Genomic DNA, 26,688 nt, shown 5'->3' on the forward strand with positions numbered 1-26,688 from the left:
AGGTAGGAAGATTGAATCCAGACAAAGGGAATAGTAAAAAGAAAATTCAAGGTTCCTAAGGGTTGGCTACTGTAAAATGTTTGATCTTGGTAGTAGATGTCTTATCTAAATAACAACTCTCAAGGCTGCATAATGAGAAATTGAGTTTAAGGTGTGGTTACCAAATGTTTGGAGAATTCAGGGAAGAAAGTCTGTTTGTTCATTATACATGCTAAGTCTCTTGCCATATTACCCTTTGGGTTGGGGTACTGAAGAATGTTGAAGAATAAACTTGAGGTGTCCAGCATTCACTGAATTGCCCTCTATCCTGTGTCACTGTCTTTTTCTTAGTGTTTTACCTGCCTCTTCTCAACCCACACTCCCCCGTTAGGTACTAAGAAGGCAGGTTGGCTGGATCCGACTGAAGCCCCACAAAGACGAGTTACAACATCTAATCTTAAAGGTTCTTATCTTGATAACTGACTCTCATTTTATTTATAAAGAACAGTTAGTTAAGTCTTCACCTGGTGCCCAGTCTGGGCATAAATTTACAAGCTGGCTGCTTGACCCTGGCTTTGCAGCCTCCAGTAGCCACTGGAGGCACACTGACCAGAGTCGCCACACCACCGCCTGCCTTTTCCTTTCTTTCTCTAAGCCCTCTGAGCAAATCTGGGATTTTCCTATTGCAGCCTCTCTACAATAGTCTCCCATTGCCATCAAAACTCCACAAGTCCCAAACTCCAGAGGCACCTGGTCTCCAAATGTTGCCAACTTAGCCACCCACAACCAGCTGGTTCTGCCTTCATGCAACTCCCACCACACATAATTCTTCTGCATGGTCCTCTGTGACCATTTTTCAGGCAGCTGACTCCCTCTTCCTTTGAGTTTCAGGGTTCCCCTGGACCCCTTCCTCAGGCTGCTATCACACTAGGTAGCCACCTTGACACCTGCTCAGGTTTCTATTGTTGTTGCAACTGCCGCGCACTCTCAGCTCACAGCTACACTCAAGCAGCTGCAAATGCTGTCATCCAGGCTATGCACTGCCCATGTTATCTGCCCAGCTGTGCTACATAGCAATAGCCACCCTCAGACTTCAATGTCATTGACAGCAGATTTGATGAGACAAATGAAAATTGTCTTAAAGAGATTTAAAAGAGAGGTGAGCTTGTGTCTCCAGGGGGACACTCCCCATCCTCCGCCCGACCCCCAGACCCTAGATTTTCTGGGGTCACTCCTGGCATCCAGAAGACCCGACCACACAGGAAAGACATCAGCCCTTCCAGGCCCCAATCTCCAGCGATTCCAGCTAGGTGAGCTTGTGTCTCCTGAGGGACACTCCCCATCCTCCACCCGACCCCCATCCCCTCGATCTTCTGGGGCCACTCCTGGCATCCAGAAGACCCAACCACACAGGAAAAACATCAGCCCTTCCAGGCCCCAATCTCTGGTGATCCCAGGTAGGCCCCAATCTCTGGCGATCCCAGCTAGGAAAGACATCAGCCCTTCCAGGCCCCAAACTCCGGTGATCCCAGTCAGCTTCAGGAAGGAAGGAGACCAGTGGAGACAGAAAGACCCCACCAGCACCCACTGGAAGAAGAAATGGGAAGAAGACAGAATAAGAGCTCACTCAGCAGTCAAAAGACCAACATGACTCCACCAAAATCTAGGGAACCAACATGAGCAAGACCTGAAAAGCACTACATAGATGAAGCAGAGGAGACAGACCTTAAAAATCATTTTATGAAGATGATAGAGACCCTCAAAGAAGAAACAAGGAAATCCCTTAAAGAAATAGAGGAAAAAACAAACAAAAAAATCCACGAAATGGGGGAAAATTTTCAAGAAATAAACAAATCTCTCAATCTAAAGAGTACCAAGAAAAAACAACCAAACAAATGAAGGAAACAACTCAAACAGTTGAAGGATTGAAAGCTGAAATAGAAACAATAAAGAAAACACAGAACGAGGGGATGCTGGAAATGGAAAAGCTGGGTAAATGATCAGGAACTACAGATGCAAGTATCACCAATAGAATACAAGAAATAGAAGAGAGACTCTCAGGTGTTGAAGACTCATTAGAGGATATACAGTCGTCAACCAAAGAAAACCCCAAAACCAACAAATCCCTAACAAAAAATATCCAGGAAATATGGGACACCATGAAGAAGCCAAATCTGAGAATAATAGGTATAGAAGAAGGCGAAGAAATACAGCTCAAAGGTACAGAAAACATATTCAACAAAATCATAGAAGAAAACTTCCCTAACCTAAAAAAGGTTATGCCTATGAAAATACAAGAATCTTACAGAACACCAAATAGGCTGGACCAGAAAAAGAAGTCACCTCGCCATATAATAAAACATCAAACCTACAGAATAAAGAGAAAATATTAAGAGCGGCTAAAGAAAAAGGCCAAGTAACATATAAAGGCAGACCTATCCGAATTACACCTGACTTCTCAATGGAAACGATGAAAGCCAGAAGATCCAGGACAGATGTCCTACAAACGCTAAGGGAACAAGGATGCCAGCCCAGACTACTATATCCAGCAAAGCTTTCAATTACCATAGATGAAGAAAACAAAATATTTTATGACAAAGCCAGATTTAAACAATACGTGTACATGAATCCAGCTCTACAGCAAGTGCTAGAAGGAAAACTTAGATCTAAGGAAGATAACTACACTCACAAAGACACAGGCAATATATAATCCCACTTTACATAACACCAAAAGAAAAAGGGAGGAGAAACTACACAAAATAACTTCACTACTAATAAATCAAGCACAAACAAGAATCATCAATCAATGGTCATTGATATCCCTCAATGTCAACAGCCTCAACTTGGCTATAAAAAGACACAGACTAGCAGAATGGATATGAAGACAGAACCCATCCTTTTGCTGCATACAAGAAACACATCTCAACATCAAAGACAGACGGTATCTCAGGGTAAAGGGTTGGGAAAAGATTTTCCAATCAAACGGAACCAAGAAACAAGCGGGTGTAGCAATCCTAATATCTAACAAACTAGACTTCAAATTAAAATCAATCAAAAGAGATGAAGAAGGACATTTCATATTCATCAAAGGAAAAGTCCATCAAGATGAAGTCTCAATTTTAAACATCTATGCCCCAAATACAAAGGCACCTACATTTGTGAAAGAAACATTACTAAAACTCAAAATTGCACATAAAATCGCACACACTAATAGTAGGAGACTTCAACACTACGTTCTCACTGCTAGACAGGACCTCCATACAGAAACTTAACAAAGGAACAAAAGAACTAATAGAAGTTATGACCCAACTGGGTTTAACAGACACCTATAGAACATTCCACCCAAACACATAAGGATATACCTTCTTCTCGGTGCCACATGGAACCTTCTCTAAAATTGACCACATAATAGGAAACATAGCAAATCTCCACAGATGCAAAAAAATTGGAATAACCCCCTGTATCTTCTCAGACCACCATGCATTAAAATTAGAATTCAACAACAACACAATTCGCAGAAACCCTACAAACTCATGGAAATTGAACAATGCTCAATTGCACCATCCCTGGGTAAAGGAAGAAATAAAAAAGAAATTAAAGACTTCCTGGAATTCAATGACAATGAAGACACAACATACGCAAACCTATGGGACACTTTGAAAGCAGTGCTGAGAGGAAAGTTCATAGCACTAAGTGCCCACATGAAGAAACTGGAGAACACTCATACTAGGGAATTAATAGCACAGCTGAACGTTCTAGAACAAAAAGAAGCAAACTCACCCAGGAGGAGCAGATGCCAGGAAATAATCAAATTGAGGGCTGAAATCAATCAAGTAGGAACCAGGAAAACACTGAGAAGAATCAATGAAACAAAGAGTTGGTTCCTTGAGAAAATCAACAAAATAGACAAACCTCTGTCCAAACTAAAAAAGACAGAGAGAGAGCATGCTAATTAACAAAATCAGAAATGAAAAAGGGACATAACAAAGGACTCTGAGGAAATCCAGAGAATCATCAGGGCATACTTTGAAAATCTGTACTCCATAAAATTCGAAAATTTAAAGGAAATGGACAATTTCCTGGATAGATATCACTTACCAAAACTAAATCAAGAACAGATAAACAATCTAAACAGACCTATAACCCTTAATGAAATAGAAGCAGTCATCAAAAGTCTCCCAAACAAAAAAATCCTAGGCCCAGATGTCTTCAGTGCAGAATTCTACCAGAAATTCAAAGAAGAGCTAATACCAATACTCCTCAAAGTGTTCCACACAATAGAAGCAGGAGGTTCACTGCCAAACTCTTTTTACAAGGCTACAATTACCTTGATACCCAAGCCACACAAACACACAACTAAGAAAGAGAATAGACCAATTTCCCTCATGAACATCGATGCAAAAATACTCAATAAAATACTAGCAAACCGGATTCAAGAACACACCAGAAAAATCATCCACCATGATCAAGTAGGCTTCATCCTAGGAATGCAGGGATGGTTCAATATTAGAAAATCTATCAATGTAATCCACCATATAAACAAACTGCGAAAGAAAAACCACATGAATATCTCACTAGATGCCAAAAAAGCCTTTGACAAAATCCAGCACCACTTCATGATAAAGGTCCTAGAGAGATCAGGGATAACAGGAACATACCTGACTATAATAAAAGCAATATATAGTAAACCAACAGCTAACATCAAACTAAATGGAGAGAAACTCAAACAATTCCTCTAAAATCAGGAACAAGACAAGGCTGTCCACTCTCTCCATATCTCTTCAATGTTGTACTTGAAGTCCTAGCTACAGCAATAAGACAACAAAAGGAGATAAAGGGGATACAAATAGGAAAAGAAGTCAAACTTTCACTATTTGCAGATGATATGATAGTTTACATAAGTAACCCGAAAAACTCAGCAAGGGAACTCCTAGAGCTGATAAACACCTTCAGCAAAGTGGCAGGATACAAGGTAAACTCAAAAAAATCAGTGGCCCTATTATATACAGACGATGAAGTGACTGAGAAAGAAATCAGAGAAACCTCACCCTTACAGCATCAAATATCTGGGGATAATGTTAACCAAGGAAGTAAAAGACCTGTATATCAAGAACTTTGAGTCTTTAAAGAAAGAAATCAAAGAGGATACCAGAAAATGGAAGATCTCCCATGCTCTTGGATTGGTAGGATCAACATAATGAAAATGTCAATTTTGCCAAAAGCAGTCTACAGATTCAATGCAATCCCTATCAAAATTCCGGCACAATTCTTCACAGACCTGGAAAGAACATTAATCAACTTTATATGGAAAAGCAAAAGGCCCAGAATAGCCAAAACAACCCTATACAATAAAGGAACTTCAGAGCATCACCATACCTGACTTCAAGCTCTATTATAGAGCTATAGTCTTGAAAACAGCTTGGTATTGGCACAAAAATAGACCAATGGAACCGAATTGAAAACCCTGATTTTAACCCACACACCTATGAACACTTGATTTTTGACAAAGAAGCTAAAACTATACAATGGAAAAAAGAAAGCATCTTCAACAAATGGAGCTGGCATAACTGGGTACTGGTATGCAGAAGACTGCATACCAGTACCATGTTTATTGCCTTGTATAAAACTTAAGCCCAAATGGATCAAAGATCTCAACATAAATCCAGCCACACTGAAACTTTTAGTGGGAGATACTCTTCAACGAGTTGGTACAGGAGACCACTTCCTGAACATAACACCAGTGGCACAGACACTGAGATCGACAATTAACAAATGGGACTCCTGAAACTAAAAAGCTTCTGTAAGGCAAAGGACACAGTCAACAAGACAGAAAGGCAGTCCACAGAATGGGAAAAGATATTCACCGACCCCACATCTGACAGAGGGCTAATCTCCAAAATTTACAAAGAACTCAAGAAGCAAGTCTCCAAAACACCAAAGGATCCAATTAAAAGGTGGGGTACAGAACTAAACAGAGAATTCTCAATAGAGAAGGCTAAAATGGCCAAGAGACACTTATGAAAGTGTCCCACATCCTTAGCCATCAGCGAAATGTAAATTAAAGCAACTTTGAGATACCATCTTACTCCTGTCAGAATGGCTAAAATCAAAAACACCGAGACAATTTATGCTGGAGAGGATTTGGAGAGAGGGGAACACTCCTCCACTGCTGGTGGGAGTGCCAACTCGTACAGCCACTTTGGAAAGCAGTATGGAGATTTCTCAGGAAAATGGGAATCAATCTACCACAAGACCCAGCAATTCCACTCTTAGGCATATATCCAAAGGAGGCAAATTCATACAACAAGGGCATCTGCTCCACTATGTTCATAGCAGCATATTTTGTAATAGCCAGAACCTGGAAGCAAGCTAGATGCCCCTTAACTGAACAGTGGATAGAGAAAATGTGGTACATTTACACAATGGAGTATTACTCAGCAGAAAAAAACAATGGAATCTTGAAATTCGCAGGTAAATGGATAGCACTGGAAGAAACCATCCTGAGTGAAGTAACCCAGTCACAAAAAGACAAACATGGTATGTACTCACTCATATATGGATTTTAGACATGGATCAGGAGAGTGCCAGTCTGCACTTCCACTGACAGTCTGGGAAACAGGAAAGAACCTAAAAGATATGCATGGTACCCAAGAGAAGAGAAATGAGGCAAGATCCTCAGAACAGAATGGGAACATGGCGGGGGTGGGGGGTGGGGGGTGGGGGGAGTGGGAGCTGGGAAGAAGAGAGGGGAGAAGAGAAAGAGAGAGTAGGTCATGGGGGAACAGGAAGGTTGACTGGGGGGTTAGGATAGGGGGAAGAGGGAATCATAGGTTAGAAGACAGATCAGGCACCATTGTGACCTCTAGTGATCTAAAGGGATGACGCCAATGAATGCAGATCAACAAGGGACAGACAAGGTGACATTTGCCATCAGGAAACACCTTTGGGGGCCTCTTACAGGCTCCCATGTGAAATTTGCTTCAATCCTTCCCTGTCACCACAGGGGAAACTTCTCCACAACACAATTAAAGGACATAATACCTATTGTAAAAAAACAAAAAACAAACAAACAAAAAACATATTGCTCTGGATGATAAAACAGCTTTGGAATGAAAAACAAAAATTTCAGGAGAAACCATAAAACAAATATTTTGGCAAACTTCTATAAAGGATCAAAGACCAAAGTTAAAAATATGAATACATGGCTTTGTAATGGAGGTTTTCATAGACACAGGAGAAAATATAACAATAATTGCACCAGAATTTTGACATGCAAATTTGCCTCTTCCAGAGTTAAATGTTTTGGGATTGGGACTTTATCTCAGGTAAAACAAAACACTATTGGGTCTAATGTAGAGTGCCAGAAGGATAGAGACGACTATTAAAGCCATGTGTGGCTAACATAGCAATGGATTTATGCATATATGACTAGATACACTAATGGAACACCCAGATTAACATTTCTGCAATCTCAGAAGCAAAACACAAACTAACATATTTTTCTGAGAAAATATTAAAAGGTGTTATAAAGAATAGTCATTGACCATTCAGGTTGAACATAAACAGGGAACAACAGTCCCTCATCTTTTAAAGGTATCAATAGCCTTAAATTTAAAAATGGTTAACTGACAAACCTGTCTGGGTGTAGCAATGAACTTTGACATGAGAAAAATTACAGACATTAGAACAGCTGGTACAGGAGCAGCTCAGTCCTTGGAATCAACAAATTCTTGGAATGCTCCTATGTTTATTATTAAAAAGAAATCTGGGAACAGATGTAAGATCTATTAATAAGATTCAGTCAATGGGGTCTTTACAGCTGGAATTCTCTTGCCTTCTCTTTTACATAAAGGATGACCTATTATAGCAATTGGTTTAAGAGATTTTGTTTTTAGTATATCTCTACAAGAACAGGACAGAGAAAAAAGTGCTTACTTAAGATAATTCCCAGCCTGTTAAAGGCTATCAGTGGAAAAATTCTTTCACAGGAATGTTAAACAGACTTACCCTGTGCCAATATTTTGTACAATTGCCATTGGAAATAATTCTTAATCAATTTCCTCAATCTATAATTTACAATTATATGGATGATACCTCACTAGCTGATGCAAATGTAGATAAATTAAAGAATGTTTAAAGAAATAAAGAAAATTTTCCATTGTTGGAGATTACAAATTTCTCCAGAAAAAAACACAAAGAGGAGATTCTGTTGATTACCTGGAGTATAAGATAGATTTACAAAAAAATATAACCACAGAAAATACAAGTCAGGAGATATCAATTATGAACTCTTTATGATTTTCAAAAATTGCTAGGAGACATTAACTGGCTATAGCTCACAATTGGATTAAAAACTCAAAAATAAGTAATTAATTTCAAACATTACAAAATGACAAGGATGTAAATAATTCAAGAAAATTATCAGCTAAGGCTAAGAGAGAATTTGCTCTGATAGAGAAAAAAATTACAGGATGCATACTTAGAGTGCTTGGATCCAGGGCTTGATTATATTCTGGTTATTTTACCTTCTACCCATTCTCCTACAGGAATTCTTATTCAGAGAGAAGATAATGTCTTGGAATGGATAATTTTGCCACATAAACAGAGCAAACAAAGACCTATGTAGAAAAGGTTGATTCTAAAAGGAAAACTGAGACTTCATCAATTAGCAGGAATGAACCCCAAAGAAATTGTACTAGCTTTTACTAATGCTTAAGTAAACTTTGTCAAAGAACTTGCAGTAATTTTGGGGGAGAGAATAACAACAAATATCCCAAAAGTAAGATACTTTACTTTATAAAAAGAAATAATTGGCTCCTTCCTCACATTGCACAGGGAACACCAATATCTGAATCCTCTATATTCTATACCAATACAAATAAATCAGGAAAGGCAGGTTATAAATCAGGAAATATAAGTAAAGTGACTCAAAGCCCTTGTAATTCCATTGAAAGGTCAGAAGTAAATGCTAATATTACAGTGTTATTGGATTTCCCAGAATCTCTTAATGTAGTTACTGAATCTATCCCAGTATGCAGAGTTGTTTTATACATTGAAACTGCTGACTTTATTCTAGATAACTTTGTTATTTATTAGATTATAAGAAATAATCAGAAATAGAACCATTCCTTATATAAAACACATGTCAAATACCATACAGGCTCTAGCAGGCCCTGTAGCCCAAGGCAATGATGAAATTGATAGACTACTGGGAGGAAATGTGCTAGAAACCTCAGAATTTGATGACTTTAAAAGCAATGTTTTGAAAAAGGAATTTTCCATCACTTGGCAGTAAGCCAAGGACATTGTAAGGAAATGCCCATTGTTTGTATAACCAAGCTCCACTACCTGCAGGGAACAACCTAAAGGGTACCCAAAGGAATGAAATTTGGAAAATTGGGCTATTTCATTTCACAGACTTTGGAAAATTAAAATATGCATACCATACCACAGATACATATTCAGTATTTTAATGAGCAGCTGCTTTGAGCTCTGTGGTGACATCTTGCTTGTACAAATAAAGCCTGTCTGAAGGCCAGAGAATGCAGCTTGCCACTAGCTACCCATACAGTTCTGAAGGTTGGTAGAGACATACAGGAAGTGAGATGACTGGGCAGAGAGAGGATATAAGCGGGAAGAAACCGGAACTTGCTCTCTTGCCCACTGCTAAGGAGGTAAATTTGGATTTGGCTTGCTCCTTATTCTGTCTGATCTCTCAGGATTTTCCTCTATATCTGACTCCAGGATTATTATTTAGACCAATTAAGAACTCCTTTTACAGATTTTTGAAAAGGCTGATTCTGGAATAACACACTTATTAGAAGTTATGGCCATCATGGGGCCTGAAAAAATTAAGGCAGACAATGCTTCAGGATAAGTCTCTAGTAAAATGAAACAGGTTTTTTTTTCATATTACAACATAAAGTATAGTACAAGCATACCACACAATCCTACAAAGCTAGCAGATATAGAAAGATCTAATCAAACTCTGAAAGATATGCTTAATAAACAGAAAGAGGTAAGAAAGATCCACAGAGATAAATTACACAATGCCTAAATAACTTTAAATTTTCTAAATGCTAATAGAAAGGTGGGAAAGCTGCAGAGAAAAATGATACCATAGAAAAAACTGCTAAATTAAATCAGTCTGTACACTTTAAAGATGTAAAGATCCTCAGAATGGAAACCAGGATATGTATTATGTTGGAGAAGTGGTTTCGCTTCTGTTTCTAGATAAGAAAAACTATGGATACCACCAAAACTGATAAAGATTAGATTGAAACTAGAGAGATCTCTTGATTAGAAGAGGTAATAGTTCCTCAAATAATGTAGTCATGCAATCTAAACTAACTTATTTGACTATCAAGTGCTTTTCATTTGATCAGATAAAACTTGCCAAAAGGGAAACTCCCCAAAGTTAAGGTTGGGCAGGTTTATTTTTTAATCTTTCCAGGAGAAAGAAGGCATCCAACTAAGGAAATAGAAGACCAATGAACAAATGAGACAGAAGAAAAAGGATGAATCATCCAGAGAAAAAGTCCCAGGAAAAAGAGTAAGTTGGTCTATTGATGTATCACATTTCCAACAGAATAAAATTTAATACATCTTCCCAAATATTTGTTTCTACTGTTCTCTACAGATACATCATGCAAATGGTCATTTGTGGTTCCAGTTCGATTAAAAATTAAAGCAAGTTTTTGAGTTGGAGCATGGCTGTCTTCTTTTCTAAACCGAAGAATGCATGTTATAGGAAAATCAAAAATCTCTGTTTTGTGACTGAAAAACCACATGATATGGGAAAGAACTAATCTCATAATTCTTTGATTTTATTTTGACTCTTTAAAACTTTTCTTAAGCTATAAATATTACCTCAAAATTCATGAAATTAATTATGTATATTTTTAACTTTTTGTCATATCAATGGTCATGTAGACTACTAACTAATTCTAGAAAAAGGCTGTCTAGCTTCCTATACATGATTTCTGGTTTGAGTCTTTATCAGATAAGTAGGAATTAAGTTTTTGTACTCTGGACATACATAACAAATTATGGTCCTTTAACTTCTTCAAGATCTGCTGTATATGATATTTAAAATGCCAAGTTTTCTGTAGTGAACCATGACCATGCCTAGCAGGGACCTTTGAACCCCACAATGATGACTCCACCTGGATTGTCACAATGCCAATAAGATGACAAACACCACCTAAAGATTGGCTTTGGAGTATAAACTGCTCAGGACAATTTCAAGGCAGCTAGCTGAGATGGTCCAGCCTTACAGACTACTCTATCCAGGACTTGAGATAAGCCCTGCACTTTCCCATTACAGAGACAGGACAACAAATGATACAGCTAGCCCTCCTAGGACTTGACATTTGTCCTAGTTTTTTCAGGTTCCCCTTTATACCATTGCCTCCAGACACCAGGAAGTAATTTTAAGAACATGATGCTCTCACCATTCCTGACTTCAAACTCTACTATGAAACTATAGTAATAAAAACAGCTTGGTATTAGTATAGAAACATACAGGTGGATCAATGGAACCAAATCAAAGACCCTGACATTAATCCACACACCTATGAATACCTGATTTTTGACAAAGAAGCCAAAATGGTACAATGGAAAAAGGAAAACATGTTTAGCAAATGGTTCTGGCATAACTGGATGTCAAAATGTAGAAGATTTCAAACAGATTCATATCTATCACCATGCACAAACTGAAGTCCAAGTGAATCAAGAATCTAAACATAAGTCCAGCTATATTGGATCTGCTAGAAGGGAAAGTGTAAAGTAGCCTTGAACACAGGAGACCACTTCCTAAATATAACACCAGTAACACAGCACTGAGAGCAGCAATCAATAAATGGGACCTCCTGAAACTGAGAAGCTCTTGTCAGGCAAAGGACACAGTCAACACGACAAAATGACAGCTCACAGAATGGGAAAAGATCTTCACCAACCCCACATTGGGCAGAGGGCTGATCTCTAAAACATGTAAAGAGCTCAAGAAACTAGACATCAAAATATAAAATAACCCAATTAAAGAATGGGGTACAGAGCTAAACAGAGAATTCTGCTCTGCTCTGCTTTGCTCCAGCAAAAATATCACACTGCACAACAAACCTTACCCCAGAGTATTATTGGAAAGGAAGAACTCAGGAGGGTGACTGCCTCAGGTGAGAAACAGCAGCAAACTGAACAAGATACAAAAATTTTATAGGATATCTTGGGGGCAGAGATTTCCATGATAGCTTGGGATTGGTGGAGTTTTGTGGCCTAATTCTGGGGAAAGCTCAAGGATTGGTGGGATTTCAATCCTTGGTCCTGGGATCAAGTCAGGGTTAGGATGTTTTCCCTTGGCCCAGGTCTCAGGTCTAGTCAGGGGCAGGGAAATTTTTTTCCTCGGCCCCTTTCTACCCTACAGATATATTGTGTGTCAATACAGAGAGTATGTGGCTCATGTTGGCTGTAACAATAGTGTCCTATCATGGTGACGGACAGTTATGTGTCTGGTTGTCATTTGGTCCCAGGGCAGGCTGGTGGAAATTCCTGAATGCTAGCATTCCTCCCTTTGGTTTATTGTAAAAGATGAGAAAATAGGAATGGGAAGGGTGGTCCAGTGATGGGGGGTTCCATGCTCTTTTAGACTTCTTCCTGTTATCTAGGGGTGTAGACATCTTCAGGGTGCTGTTGGTCTGTATCATCGGGGCATATTTGGTAGTCATGCACCTTTGGCTCTGTGGTCAACCTGTAATAATAGCTAGTTCAAAGATTAGAGATTTCTTGAATTTGTCATTGGAGGAAGTAGAGAAGAAATTGATAAAGCAGGGTGCAATTAGTAGGAAATGATAAAGAGAGGGGTCAGGAAGGGAAGTATCCATTTCCATTTGGGGTTTTTAAGGGCCCAGGGGCTAGAGGCATTGAGTTGTTCCTCATGTTTTTGGAGGTCTGTTTAAAGTTGTTGGATTTTAATGGACAATCAAGAAAATGCCCACGGACAAGCTCACAGGCCAATCTGATGGAGGCAATTCCCCAATTGAGCTCCCCTCTTCCCAGGTGTATCCCGATGGCAGACAAGAACAGTTATATTCCTACCTCCTCATGTCTTTGGCATGTTGAAAGGCTTTTCTTCAGCATTTGTTAAAATCTGTGATTCAGGGCTGGGAAGATTTCTCAGTGGTTAAGAGCACTTCCTACTCTTTCAGAAGATGCCAGTTCAACTTCCAGCAAACAGTCAGGCAGCTGCTTGTGACTCCAACTCTGGGGTATCTGATGTCTATACCTGCTTCTGGCCTCTGGAGGCACCCACACACACAATAGCATACACACATACACACACACAATACATAATAAATAATCATTACAGTAAAACTGGAATGCTCTTCTAAAAAGTTGTTGGATTTTTTTTAACTATACAAGTTTGGTTGAAGTAGAAGCCTCTTATACTTCCCTTATCTCCAGGAGTTTAGTAATTGAGTCATATTTTCTCTGGATTTTAATTGTGCTCACCAGGTGTTTGGGGTTGAAGACAGTGGAGTTGACCAATAATGCTCATTTTCATTTCCCATCTGGGATTCCGTGGGCCCCAGATCTAGAAGTAAATGGCCCTATTTGTTGATAAAAGGGGAATCAGGGCATGGATATAAATGTGGATGATGTTATTGGCAAGACTAATATTGGCAGCCTCCATGTCTTTCTGGCCAGTCTTTGCAATAAACTTTTGTTTGTCCATAGAGGAAGTAGGTGGAAAGGTCAGGAAATGAAAGAGGAGGGGTGGATATAGGGGTGATGGGAATTCTAATTGGCTCCTGACAACCTGCTATGGAACAATTTCCCAACCCTATTTGGAGGGACTGTAAGCATCACTGCTTAAATGGAAAAGTATGCTGGTAGTCAAGAGCCAAGGAATATCACAAAGTCACACCACACAACAAACATCACACAAGGTATTTATTGGGAGGATAAAAACAGGAGGGTGGCTGCCTGGTTTCCTGGAGCAATGGTGTGGCTTTTGTAGTAAATGTAAACAAAGTGGGTAGCTCCAAAGTAACACTTACCCAGGAGAAGGGGAGAGACAAGTGGTTGGAGCAGGTAGGGGAGAAAATAGCTGGAGAGGTACGAGTGACTTAGTAAGTAGAATTGCCCATGTGGTGGGGCATTGAACGGCATTGCAGGGAGTATGCAAACGTAGTGGACAGCCCAAAGGGCATATAACGGAGGTGCCAATGTGGGCAGGTGGACTGAAATGGCATAGACATGATATGCCTGTGCTGTGCCCAGCCAAAGAAGGGCATATCTGGGAGAGAGCACACTTACTGAGTAAGTGAAGACAGATGGATGCATTAGTAAAGGAGAGAAGCAACTGAAAAGGCATACTCTAGAATCAAATTTGGTAGTTGGCAAAAGTCAATAGAAGCAAATGATTCATACATACCCTAACCCTAGGAGAGTCAGACCAGCAGCTTGAGTCAGTTTGAAAGGTTGAGATGTGAAAAGTAAGTGTAGCATCTTCTACCAATCCTACCTGAAGAAAGAGAGGGTATGGAAGATGTATTTCCATGGATGAGAGAAAAGGAAAATGTCACAGCATCCCCATTTTTAAAATTATGTGTATATGCATAGAAGTAGGGCATGTGTATGTATGTGTAACTGGTGTCCAAGAACCCCATTATGGGGTCCATGAGCTCCCATTTGTTCAGGTCAGCTATTTCTGTGGGTTTCACCAGCCCAGGCTTCACCCTTTTGTTCATCGCTCCTCCCTCTCTGCAACTGGTTTCCAGAAGTTCAGTTCAGTGTTTAGCTGTGGGTGTCTGCCTCTGCTTCCATCAGCCACTGGATAGAGGCTCTAGGATGGCATACAAGGTAGTCATCAGTCACATTATTGGGGAAGGGCATTTAAGGTAGCCTCCCCACTATTGGTTAGATTGCCAGTTGGTGTCATCCTTGTAGATCTCTGGAAATCTCACTAGTGCCAGATCTGTCCTCAAATCTATATTGGCTCCCTCTATTATAATATCTCTCACTGTACTCTCCTCTATTCTCCCCCCAACTCAACCTTCTTGCTCCCCCATGTCCTCCTCTCCCCTTCTCTTTGACCCCTCTCTTTCTCCCAGCTCATGCTCCCATTCCCTTCAGGAAATCCTGTCCCATTCCCCCTCTCTGGGGTACCATGCACATCTATCTTAGGGTCCTTCCTGTTTCCCAGGCTCTCTGGCAGTGGGATTGTAGGCTGGCACCCCCTGCTTCATATCTAAAATCCATATATGAGTGAGTACATACCATGTTTCTCTTTTTGTGACTGGGTTACCTCACTTAGGCTGGTTTCTTCTTGTGTCATCCATTTGCCTGCAAATTTCAAGATGTCATTGTTTTTTTTTCCCACTGAGTAATACTCCATTGTGTAAGTGTACCACATTTTCTCTATTCACTCTTTGTGGGGAGCCGCCCCCACATTCTCCGTTACAAGATGGCGCTGACACCCGTTGTCAGTTGGAGTAAACAACCTTGGTGTGCATGTGCCTGCTACTTTTCCATCCCTTACTCTCTGCCTCTCCCGTGGCGTCATATGGGCTGACGAGCAGGAGCCAGTCAGGAGATGACACGTCCGAGGCGGGGACTGCTGAGCTATATAAGGGTTGGGCTTTTCGCTCCCCGGGTCTCTGCTCTGTAAGCTTATGCTCTCCCTCTCAAGACGCATTAAAGCTGTTCTGCAGAAGGATCCTAAGTGTGCCGCGTCGTTCTTGCTGGCGAGACGGTAGCCCGGGACAACTCTTCAGTTGAGGGATATCTAGGTGGCTTCCATATTTTGGCTATTACAAATAATGCTGCTATGAGCATAGTGGAACAGATGCCCTTGTTGTATGAATGTGCATCTTTTGGGTATATGCCTAAGAGTGGAATTGCTGGATCTTGTGGTAGACTGATTCCCATTTTCCTGAGGAATCTCCATACTGATTTCCAAAGTGGGTGTATGAGTTTGCACTCCCACCAGCAGGGGAGGAGTGTTTCCCTCTCTCCACATTCTCTCCAGCATAAACTGTCATTGGTGTTTTTGATTTTAGCCATTCTGACAGGAGTGAGGTGATGTCTCAGAGTTGTTTTGATTTGCATTTCCCTAATGGCTAAGGATGTTGAGCACTTTCTCAATATCTATCAGCCATTTTGCACTCCTCTATTGAGAATTCTCTATTCAGTTCTGTACCCCACTTTCTAATTGGATTCTTTGGTATTTTGGAGACTTGCTTCTTGACTTCTTTGTAAATTTTGAAGATCAGCCCTCTGTCAGATGTGGGATTACTGAATATCTTCTCCCATTCTGTGGTCTGCCTTTTTGTATTGTTGACTGTGTCCTTTGCTTTACAGAAACTTCTCAGATTCAGGAGGTCCCATTTATTAATTGTTGATCTCAGTGTCTGTGCTACTGGTATTATGTTGAGCAAGCGGTCTCCTGTAACAATCTGTTCAAGGGTACCACCCACTTTCTCTTCTAAGAGGTTCAGTGTGACTGGATTTATATTGAGGTCTTTGATACATTTGGACTTAAGTTTTATGAATGGAGATAGAAATGGATCTATCTATATTCTTCTACATGTCAGCATCCAGTTATGCCAGCACCATTTGTTGAAGATGCTATCTTTTTTCCATTGTATAATTCTAGCTTCTTTGTCAAAAATCAAGTGTTTGTAGGTGTGTGTGTTTATATCAGGGTTTTTAATTCGATTCCATTGGTCTACTTGTCTATTTTTTGCCAGTATCAAGCTGTTTTTAGGACTATAATAGAGCTTGAAATCATGGACGTTCCTTTGTTGAACAGTGTTGTCTTGGTTATCCTGGATCTTTTGTTTTTCCATATAAAGTTAAGAATTGTTCTTTCAAGAATCACCTTTTTGTTACATTGATTCTTTGTATTATTTTCTTTGTTTCTACTTTGTTGATTTCAGTCCTCAATTTGATTATTTCCTGGCATCTACTCCTCCTGGGTGAGTATGCTTCCTTTTGTTCTCGAGCTTTCAGTTGTGCTGTTAATTCTCTAATGTGACTATTCTTCAGTTTTTTCATATAAGTGCTTAGTGCTATGAACTTTCCTCTAAGCACTGCTTTCAAATTAGCCCACAAGTTTGGGTGTGTTGTGTCCTCATGAACATTGATACAGTCAAGGCCCAGCAATTCCACTCTTAGGCTTATGCCGAAAGGATGTACATTCATACAACAAGGACATATGTTCAACTATGTTCATAGTGGCATTGTTTGTAATAGCGAGAACCTGGAAGCAACCTAGATGCCCTTCAACTGAAGGATGGATAGATAAAATGTGGTAAATCTATATACTGGAGTACTACTCAGCAGAAATAAACAATGGAATCTTGAAATTCATTGGCAAATGGATGGAACTAGAAGAAACTATCCTGAGTGAGGTAACCCAGTCACAAAAAGGGAAACATGGTATGTACTTACTCATATATGGCTTTAGGCATAGAGAAAAGGATTACCAGCCTACAATCCAGAAGAGCTAAAAAGCAAGGAGGACACCAAGAGAAAAACTCATGGTCTCCCAAAGAATGGAAGTGGGACAAGAACCCCTGGGAAAATTGGGATCATGGGGTGGGGGGAGAGGAGGTAGATGGAAAGAAGAGAAGGGAAGAAGAGACCTGAGACAGGGAAGGAATAGAGGAGGGCAAGAAAGGAGATGCCTTGATAAAGGGAGCTACTATAGGTTTGGAGAGAGGTCTGGCACAGAGGAAAAAGTAGGGGATTCATAGGGATAACCCCAGCTAAGAATATAGGCAGTGGTGGAGAGGCTGCCTTTGATGCCCTTTCCCTATAATGAAATTGATGACTACCTTGGTTACCATTCCTAGAGCCTTGACCCATTAGCTGATTGAAGCAGAAATAGGCGCCCACAGCTGAATACTGAGCCATACTCCAGGAATCCAGTTGTGGAGAGGGAGGAGAGACAACCAAATGAACCAAGACGGAACTGGAGATACCCGCAGAACCAGTTGACCTGACCTATTGAGAGCATGCAGACCCTAGTTGTAAAGTGGGGGAACCAGCAATGGACCAAACCAAGCCCTCTGAATGTGGGTACCAGCTATGAGGCCAAGACAGTCTATGGAACCTCTAACAGTAGAGCCAGGGTTTATTCCCAAGCCACAAACAGACTTGGGGAGCCCATTCTCAATGGAGGTATACTATTGCAGCCCAGATATGGAAAAAGGACCTGGGTCTGCCTCCCAGGTGATGTGATGGACTTTGATGATCCACCTGGAGGGTCTCACTATCCGTGGGGAGTGAGTAGTGGGTGGGTTGGGGGGTGGTGAGAAGCATGGGAGGGAATGGAGGGACAGATATGTAATTTTCTATAAAATAAAAAGACGTGGCAAAAAAGAAAGTTCTACTTCTAATGGCAAAAAAACTAATGTAATCAAGTACAGGAAAAATTTATTTATCCTCTCATATGTTTTCAAGGTATAGCCTAAAACAATAACTAAAAACAAAAAAGAGTTGTTTGGTTCAATCCTCAAACTGTCAGAGATTTGCTGACTACGTGGCATTTAAAAAAAGAAAAAACATATGTGACAGACAGGGACTCTCATATCCTAGTAGTGACTCTCAAGGTCTCCAAAAGAACAATACACAAAGCAACCGACAACTCTACCTGGACTATGGTAACACTAACCAGCTGACCACTTGGCGAGACTGCCCCAATGCCTCGCCTTTTGCGAAGGCTCAGTTCAAACTGTTGACAAGCAGGACTCAGCCACACTTTGCCTAGACAAGGTGTTTGATTGCTTTTAGGAAATTCTTTGTTTTCTGTGGAAAACTCAAATGTTAATGTCAACAAAGAAATTTCAGCTTTTATATGTATGCATACCAGGAAAGGCAACAATAAGGAATATAGTGAATATGAGGGAAATTAGACTTTCAGAGAAAGAACCAGGTATAAACAGATGACAGTGCCTAGATTTTGTTTTCTTCTGTCTTACATCAATTTCCCTTTACTTCCTAATACTCTTTTGGTCCCAATTCACTTAAACCAAAGCTGGCTTTGGAGTTGGATATGGCTTTCCTCCTCTAAATCCAAGCATGTTGTTCATATAAAATTCAGAGTTTCTGTATTATATCAAGGAGCCAATTGATGCTCCAGAACTTTAAAAATAGCTTACCAAACTTGTATATAGGTTGCCAGTTTCCTTTCAGCAATGCCAGTACCAATCCCTGTTTGACAAGACTTTTGCCCACTCAGGAGTTCAGTCCCCATCTGAATTTGGAATTCTCCTGTGATCCCCCATCCTTTACTCCTTAAAAACCCTGCCTCAACTGAGCTTGATCTAACTGACAACAGAGAGCCCAAGCTTGGGCTTACAATAAAGACTCTTTGCTTTTGCATATGAACTCAGATTCCTGGTGATCTTGGTGGCAGGGCATGACATGGGCATGACAAATTCAATGCTGCTATGTGGCATAAAGCCAGAATGTGGTCATCATATAAAGATTGGCTTTGTATATTAGCATAATCTTATTCTCCACGAAGTTGATCTTGGGAGAATTCCATACCTCTAGACATACTTCATTGTCTCATCTTTTCACCAGATCCTCCACTATAATGAAGGACCAGGCTCAAGACTTCCGTAACCAAGTCTTTCCAGTCTTGAGGATCAACTTGTACAAGTTGACCATGAGTTTAATATCTGCTTCACAAAAGGTGAAGGCATACTCTATAATACTATCACTTCCTTGAATCTCCTTAAATCTAACAGTTCTACAGGAGCCCATTGGCTCTTGCACAGCCTAGGGGACATGTATCATTTGGCAGTTGTTCCTGTAAGGTGACTGGATAAATTGTTTGAAAACGTTTGGCTGTTACTCTATAATCTTATAATGCAATGCTGAAATTTGTTCTCCTTTAAATTCCTCTACTTGGGTTTGAATATCTCTTTTAATAAGGCTTTCTAAATCTTGTATCTTAGCACTCATATTACCCAACCTTTTTAGTGACAAAACAAAAATGATAAAACTGATTATGTTTATAGTTGACATTACATAAATTCCATCTAAATTAGTTATCCTCTCATTTAATTGTTCCATTTTTAACTGTCCAGTATGTTGTCATACAGAGAGTTAATTCTCTCTATTGTAGTAGTGTTTCCCATTTTTTAATGTGGGAAAAACTGTCTTTTTAAACTAATTCCTCCCTTTAGGAATTCCCAATTGTCTCACCAAATCTACCAATGATTATGATTCAGATGATGGTGAAATGTGAAACTGCTGCTCTGTAGAACAGTAGAAGCCCAAGCAGGTTATAAGACAGCTACCTAGTTTAGCAGCAGCCCAAGAAGGTGTTTCCAGGGAAAGCCCACAACCCACCATGAGAAAAGAAGCCAAAGAGCCAGTCATTTGCATGGGGGACCATATGAAATTGGGTAACTCCTGTAGTGTTTGGAGCCTAAACACCTATGGAGTTTACAGCAGAGCAGTCAACAGAAAAAACTCCAGACTTGCTAACAGGCTTAGGGGGAAAGAGAGGAGAACCTAGTTGGTTATGTGGTGAGTCAAGCCAGAGCCATTTAAGTAGTTCTGTCCTGTGCCAGTGGCTACAATGCTACAGGCAAGCAGCTTTTTCATGAATTAGTGCCACTAAAGTTGGGCATCAGATTTAGCACAAGATCCAATTGGTCTTAATAATAAAAACCTGGAGTCAGATATTAGTGGGTGAAAGCTGAAAGATCAGAGAAACAGAGCAACCAGACACTAGAGCTCTTACCTCTATGAAATCTCCAGACTGAAAAGAGACCGGGCTACTCTCTCCTCCATCCTTACATTCCTCTCTCTGCCCAGCCATATCACTTCCTGTCTGTCTGTCCAGACCTACAGACCTCTATGGTTAACTAGTGGCTAGGTCTGCCCTCTGATCTTCAGGAAAACTTTATTTGTTAGAGTGCAAACAAGGTATCACCACAAGTGAATTCCCTGTCACACTTTACAAAGACAACATGTTTTCATCGCTTCTATTTTTAGTTCATATGATGACTATGTAACTCTAGACATATGCTTATATATTTAAATACTGATCTTACCACCTATAAATAACATCTGCTGACATTCTCCATGAAGGGAAGGACTGAATTCTGTGTGCTGCCTTCACATCCTAGAATAGACTCTCCACCCAGAGCACTGGAGGCAGAGAGTCATGTGTTGGAGGCTCTAGGGACAATTATGAAGTATTGAAGGTGGCAGGACGGAGCTGCAGAGCAAGTGATCTATTGAGCAATTGTAGCAGAAGCTTCACTTAGTCCTGTGGAAATGCAGTGCTGAAAGGACCCTCCAAGGCAGTTCTGAGTCAAAACAATGGGCCTGGCATTTGTACCCCACATTTGGCCAGGGAACATAAATAAAAGCAAGTCACTGTCAGAGCCAAAGTTACATTTTAAGTTTTAATTACTATGCCTAAGTGATTCATTAAACAAAAATGCCTCTGCAAACCCCTTGCCCAGGACAGATAGTTCCTGAAATGCTGGGGGCTACTGTTAAGGGAAATAACAAGCCACATGTTTTTCGTTCCTGTAAAAAGTTTGTTTGACCCATATCACTGATGTGCTTGATCACTTCTGAACAGGACGTTCACAGGATGGAGCTATGCCAGGATATATGCCTGCCCCTGAATGGACCTAATGGGAAATGCAATGAATTGTGGATTTTCCTTCTTAAGCTTATACAAACTATGATTCTGAGCCATTTCCCAGGAACCTGGGTATAGAACTGGTCAGAGCCCATCTATCTAGCTAGTGTTTAATTAAAACTTGCTTCAAATTTGCCTTTAAACTGTTGTACTGGTCTTGTTCTTAATTGGTGGAATTAACATCACCTCTCTCTTACTGCAGACAATCCTGGAAAAAAAACGACATTATAGGGGTTAAGAGTTAGTAATCCTGACAGATGAAGACCAGATCATACTGTCCAGAGGTTGGGGTTTGAGCAGAGTGTACCAGCACCCTTGAAACCCCACTTCTGTGTTGCTCGGATACCTGCTTGAAGGGAATCCCTATAAGCATCATAGCAGGCAGGGAAATAATAGTGATCTGGGCAAGTTAAAAACAAGTCAGTGATGGTTAAAAACTTCCAGAATCTGACAAAGAGATTTGTTTTTCTTACATATTTAGGCACAGTGAAGCTTTGGGAGAAAGGTTTCCAAGTGACAATCATCTCAACAAAGCTTTAGGTATAGACACATCAAAACTCCCTTGTGCAGTGTATCTCTTTAGCAAAGCACTGTAACCTTTACCATAGAATGAGTTCTACTGACGTCAGCATCAGGGCCCAGAGAAGAAGGGCTGTGTTTTTTGTTTGTGGTTGTTTTGTTTTTGTTTTTATTTATTTGAGACAGGGTTTCTGTATGTATCAATGTCTGTCCTGAAACTCAGTCTGTAAGCCAGGTTGGCCTTGAATTTGCAGAGATCCACCTGCCTCTGACTTCTGAGTGCTGGGATTCGAGATGTGCACCGCCACTGCCCTGGTGAAAGAAGGGTTTATAACAAGCATAAAGAAGGCTTCTGTTGTATGAGAGACAAAGCACAGAATTCTGGGGAATTTGATAAAGGCTAGTGGAAGTATTCAGGCATTATGCTGGCATGCCCCCTGTGACCTGGCAGAATGCATTCAGGCTGCTATGACACTAGGTAGTCTGGATTCAGGGGCAAAGGATACTTTAAAAAGAACTGCCTGTACAATGCATTCAAAGGTACTTCCCACTTTCTCTTCTAAGAGGTTCAGTGTGGCTGGATTTATATTGAGGTCTTTGATCCATTTGGACTTAAGTTTTGTGCATGGTGATAGATATAGATCTATCTGAAATTTTCTACATACCACCATCCAGTTATGCCAGCATCAATTATTGAAGATGCTTTCTGTTATCCATTGTATAGTTTTAGCTTTTTTGTTCAAAGGTGTGTGGGTTAATATCAGGGTCTTCTATTTGATTCCATTGGTCTACCTATCTGTTTTTGTGCCAATACCTAGCTGTTTTCATTACTATAGCTCTATAGTGGAGCTTGAATTTAGAGTTGGTGATGCCTCCTGAAGCTCCTTCATTTTACAGGGCTGTTTTGGTTATCCTGGGTTTTTGTTTTTCCATATAAAGTTGAGTATTGTCCTTTCAAGGCCTGTGAAGAATTGTGCTGGGATTTTGATAGGGATTGCATTGCATCTGTAGATTGCTTTTGTTAAGATTACTATGTTTACTTTGTTGATCCTACATATCTAAGAGCATGGAGGATCTTTCCATTTTCTGTTATCTTCTTTAGTTTCTTTCTTTAATGACTCAAAGTTCTTGTCATACAGGTCTTTCACCTGTTTGGTTAGCATTACCCCAAGATATTTTATGTTGTTTGTGGGTATTGTAAAGGGTGATGTTTCTCTGATTTCTTTCTCAGCCTATTTATTGTCTCTCTATATAGTAAGGCTACTGATTTTTTTTAGTTAATCTTGTATCCTGCCACTTTGCTGTAGGAATTTTCTGGTACAATTCTTTGGGTCACTTATGTAACTATCATATCATCTGCAAATAATGAAGTTTGACTTCTTCCTTTCCAATTTATATCCCCTTGATCTCCTTTTGATGTCTTATTGCCCTAGCAAGGACTTCAAGTACAATATTGAAGTGATGTGGAGAGAGTGGATAATCTTATCTTGTTCCTGATTTTAGAGGAATCACATTGAGTTTCTCTCCATTTAGTTTGATGTTGGTTGTTGGTTTGCTGCATATTGCCTTTACTATGTTTAGGTGTGTTCCTGTTATCCCTGATCTCTCCAAGACCTTTATCCTGAAGGAGTATTGAATTTTGTTGAAGGCTTTTTCAGCATCTAGTGAGGTGATCACATGGTTTTTCTTTTTCAGTTTGTTTATATGGTGGATTACAATGATGGATTTTCATATTTTGAACCATCCTGGCATCTCTGGGATGAAGCCTACTTGATCATGGTGCATGATTTCTCTGATGTGATCTTGGATTCGATTTGCCAGTATTTTATTGAGTATTTTCGCATCAATATGATAGAGATTGGTCTGTAGTTCCCTATCTTACTTGTGTCTTTGTGTGGTTTGGGTACCAAGGTATTTGTAGACTCACAAAAAGAGACTGGCAATGATACTTCTGATCATGTTGTATGGAACAATTTGAGGAGTATTGGAATTAGCTCTTCTTTTAATTCTGGTAAAATTCTGCTCTGAAACCATCTGGCCCTGGGTTTTTTTGTTTGGGAGGCTTTTGATGACTGATTCTATTTTATTAGGGGCTCTAGATTTATTTAAATTGCTTATCCTTGATTTAATTTTGGTAATATCTATGCAGAAAATTGTCAATTTCTTTTAAATTTTCCAATTTTGTGGAGTACAGGTTTTCAATGTATGACCTGATGATTACCTGGATTTCCTCAGGATCTGTTGTTATTTCCCCCTTTTCATTTCTGGTTTTGTTGATTTGGATGTTCTCTGCCTGCCTTTTGGTTAGGTTGGATGAAGGTTTGTCTTGTTGATTTTCTCAAAGAACTAACTCTTTGTTTCATTGATTCTTTGTATTGCTTTCTTTGTTTCCACTTTATTGATTTCATCCCTCAATTTGATTATTTCCTGGCATCTACTCCTCTTAGGTGTGTTTGCTTCTTTTTGTTCTAGAGCTTTCAGGAATATTTGTTAATTCTCTAGTGTGATATTCTCCATTTTCTTTATGTGGGCACTTAGTGGTCTGAACTTTCCTCTTATCACTGCTTTTATCATGTCCCATAAATTTAGGTATGCTGTGTCTTCATTTTCATTGAATTATAGGAAGTCTTTTATTTCTTTCTTAACCTAGGAGTGATGCAGTTGAGCATTGTTTAATTTCCATGAGTTTTTAGGCTTTCTGCACTTTGTGTTGTTTCTGAATTCTAACTTTGAACTATGGTGATCCAATAAGATATAGGGAGTTATTCCAAGTTTTTTGTATTTGTTGAGATTTGCTTTATTGTCAAGTACGCAGACAATTTTAGAGAAGGTTCCATGGGGCACTTAGAAGAAGCTTTATTCTTTTGTGTTTGGATGGAATGTTCTATAGATGTCTGTTGAACCCAACAGAGTCATAACTTCTATTAGTTCCTTTGTTTCTTTGTTAAGTTTCTGTCAGTTAGTCCAGTCCAGTGGTGAGAGTGAGCTGTTGAAGTCTCCCACTATAAGTGTGTGAGGTTTTATCTGTGATTTGAGTTTTAGTAATGCTTCTTTTATTAATGTGGGTGCCTTTATATTTGGGGCATTGGTTAATATGCTTCTTAAATGCAACAGGAAACAATAAATTCTTCCTTTAGTAAAAACAAAATAAGGGCATTTGTTATAAGGACACACAGGCATCTTATACTACTGAAGTTAAGAACTTCAACTAGGCCCTAGAAAAATACTGAAAATAAGAACTGAAAGCTGTGGAAATCCAAGAAATACTATTTGAATATACCATCTACTTCTCTTTCTCTTTCTACAGTACAATTGTCTCTTTTCTGTCCTCCTTAGAGGAATGCAATGGCCATTTCCAAATAATGCCTCCTGTCTAGACTGTGACTTTCTTTATTCTTCAGTCTTAATTCTTAGACAGAGAAAGGGCTCATTGGCTCAACTGGATCATGGGCTTACTTGAGACCATACATAGGCAGTCTATTTCCTGCAATCCATCCCAAGGCATTCAAGTAAACATGCACTTATTAGTTCCTGAGGGTTAGAAAGATATGACAAATAATAACCTACCACAAACAGATAGGACCACACAGACCCAGTTCTTCTCTCTCATGCTACAAAATGATAACTCTTCCCTTCTCTTTTAGAATGAAGTAACTGAAGGAGCTTAGAAAAATCTCAAGACATTAGATAAATCAGCTCCTCTCCATGTATAAGTAAGAGTAAGTTGAATGATCTTATCAATAATCCATTTAACTGGTCTTCTCTGTCAAAATATGCAGTAGAGCCAGGCACAATGGAACTTAAAATTGAGGAGGATCTGCCTCAACAAGATGATGGGACAGACTTAGTAGACTTCCTAGGGGAGGACTGTAGGAGGAAAACAGAACTCCACCATTAGCCATGTGACTTATTAGATGTAATAAAAGGGCAGTTTACCACACCGCTAACCACACCCACATGACTAAAGACGTATATGGACATAGGCAGTGAACTACGTCACTAGCCATGCCCACGGGCATGGCTAGGGGCGTTATGGAGGAAGGTATAAAAGACTGAACAACAGAAGTCTCTCTCTCTTTTTCCAGCTTTCTGGCTTCCAGTTTGGTGGCGGAAAACTACTCGCCTCATCTGGGTTACTTGTTTGGTCTTTTGTGAGTAATTTCTACAATAAATACTTATTTTTACTTTCAGTAAGTGTTCCATTTATCGTTGCAGCATCATTTTGGTGTCAGAAGTTCCAGAACCCGGATCCATGTGCCCAGAAAGCAGCTGCTCCTGGGCCCCACCAGGCACACGTGGACTCTCCTTTCGCTAAGTTCCCCACCACTATGTTTGGCAAGGCACGATTCCTGCTGCCGGGAACCAGCACCTTCTACCTGCTGGTAAGGTTAAGTGGTATTCCGAGATTTCTCTCACAGCAACGTGCTCTGCACTGGCAGCCTAATGACTTTGGCCACGTGCTCTTTCACTGGTGGCCTGCTGATTTCGGCCTGAATAAAACTCCACTGGTAACA

General features: G+C 40.0%; 1 long non-coding RNA gene across 1 annotated transcript in view; it reads left to right on the forward strand.

Moving 5' to 3' along the window:
* Positions 1 to 26,688, forward strand: part of LOC121134710 — a 38,238-nt gene extending 11,550 nt beyond the window's left edge. Inside the window, exons 3-4 of the long non-coding RNA XR_005871832.1 lie at positions 10,433 to 10,531; positions 26,390 to 26,688. This is a non-coding gene — a long non-coding RNA (uncharacterized LOC121134710). The remainder of the gene's footprint in view (positions 1 to 10,432; positions 10,532 to 26,389) is intronic.

This window comes from Mesocricetus auratus, unplaced genomic scaffold (genome assembly GCF_017639785.1).
Source record: "Mesocricetus auratus isolate SY011 unplaced genomic scaffold, BCM_Maur_2.0 Super-Scaffold_100029, whole genome shotgun sequence".
NCBI lineage: Eukaryota > Metazoa > Chordata > Mammalia > Rodentia > Cricetidae > Mesocricetus > Mesocricetus auratus.